We start from the raw sequence: 2,500 nt of genomic DNA, 5'->3' as shown, positions 1-2,500 counted from the left end.
ATGATGGAAAGCTTTGACTATGTACAGACGCAGTGAGCATGGCTTTGCTATTGAGAGAGGCCGCCATCGGCGGACTTAGCTCTCAAGAGAAGACAGGCTGTGCACACTGCCCACAAAATGAGGTGGAAACCGAACTGAACTTCCTAACCTCCTGTCAAATGTATGACCATATTAGAGAGACATATTTCCCTCAGATTACACAGAGACCCACAAAGAATTACAAAACAAATCCAACATTGATAAACTTCCATATGTGAAATACCTGTGTGCAGCGAGATTTGTGACCTGTTGCCACAATGGCAACCAGTGAAGAACAAACACCATTGTAAACACCCTTTTGTACTTCAACTATTTCCACATTCCTACAACATTGTACATAGCCAGTAATAACATTTAAAATATCTATATTATTTTTTAAATGTTGTGCTTTTGTGAGTGTGATGTTTACTGTTCATTTATTTCCCTTTTGTTTATTATCTATGTCACTTACTTTGGCAATGTAAACATATGTTTCCATGACAATAAAGCCCTTAAATTTAATTTAATTGAGAGAAAGAGGTGAGAGAGAGATATTCATTACATAACCCTCAAACATACATCAGAAATACAAACAAAAACATTTAGACACTAGTATTTCACACTCAACCAGTCTCATCATCATACTGAAACACTCAACCAGTCTTCATCATCATACTGAAACACTCAACCAGTCTCATCATCATACTGAAACACTCAACCAGTCTCATCATCATACTGAAACACTCAACCAGTCTCATCATCATACTGAAACACTCAACCAGTCTCATCACCATAATGAAACACTCAACCAGTCTCATCATCATACTGAAACACTCAACCAGTCTTCATCATCATACTGAAACACTCAACCAGTCTCATCATCATACTGAAACACTCAACCAGTCTCATCATCATACTGAAACACTCAACCAGTCTCATCATCATACTGAAACACTCAACCAGTCTCATCATCATACTGAAACACTTAACCAGTCTCATCATCATAGTGAAACACTCAACCAGTCTCATCACCATAATGAAACACTCAACCAGTCTCATCATCATACTGAAACACTCAACCAGTCTCATCACCATAATGAAACACTCAACCAGTCTCATCATCATACTGAAACACTCAACCAGTTTCATCATCATACTGAAACACTCAACCAGTCTTCATCATCATACTGAAACACTCAACCAGTCTCATCATCATACTGAAACACTCAACCAGTCTCATCATCATACTGAAACACTCAACCAGTCTTCATCACCATACTGAAAAACTCAACCAGTCTTCATCACCATACTGAAACACTCAACCAGTCTCATCATCATACTAAAACACTCAACCAGTCTCATCATCATACTGAAACACTCAACCAGTCTCATCATCATACTGAAACACTCAACCAGTCTCATCATCATACTGAAACACTCAACCAGTCTCATCATCATACTGAAACACTCAACCAGTCTTCATCACCATACTGAAAAACTCAACCAGTCTTCATCACCATACTGAAACACTCAACCAGTCTTCATCATCATACTGAAACACTCAACCAGTCTCATCATCATACTGAAACACTCAACCAGTCTCATCATCATACTGAAACACTCAACCAGTCTCATCATCATACTGAAAAACTCAACCAGTCTTCATCACCATACTGAAACACTCAACCAGTCTTCATCACCATAATGAAACACTCAACCAGTCTCATCATCATACTGAAACACTCAACCAGTCCTCATCATCATACTGAAACACTCAACCAGTCTCATCATCATACTGAAACACTTAACCAGTCTCATCATCATAGTGAAACACTCAACCAGTCTCATCACCATAATGAAACACTCAACCAGTCTCATCATCATACTGAAACACTCAACCAGTCTCATCACCATAATGAAACACTCAACCAGTCTCATCATCATACTGAAACACTCAACCAGTTTCATCATCATACTGAAACACTCAACCAGTCTTCATCATCATACTGAAACACTCAACCAGTCTCATCATCATACTGAAACACTCAACCAGTCTCATCATCATACTGAAACACTCAACCAGTCTTCATCACCATACTGAAAAACTCAACCAGTCTTCATCACCATACTGAAACACTCAACCAGTCTCATCATCATCATCATCATACTGAAACACTCAACCAGTCTCATCATCATACTGAAACACTCAACCAGTCTCATCATCATACTGAAACACTCAACCAGTCTTCATCACCATACTGAAAAACTCAACCAGTCTTCATCACCATACTGAAACACTCAACCAGTCTTCATCATCATACTGAAACACTCAACCAGTCTCATCATCATACTGAAACACTCAACCAGTCTCATCATCATACTGAAACACTCAACCAGTCTCATCATCATACTGAAAAACTCAACCAGTCTTCATCACCATACTGAAACACTCAACCAGTCTTCATCACCATAATGAAACACT

The sequence above is a fragment of the Oncorhynchus nerka genome, linkage group LG8 (genome assembly GCF_034236695.1).
Source record: "Oncorhynchus nerka isolate Pitt River linkage group LG8, Oner_Uvic_2.0, whole genome shotgun sequence".
Lineage (NCBI taxonomy): Eukaryota > Metazoa > Chordata > Actinopteri > Salmoniformes > Salmonidae > Oncorhynchus > Oncorhynchus nerka.
Note: the sequence above shows the minus strand (reverse complement) of the source record.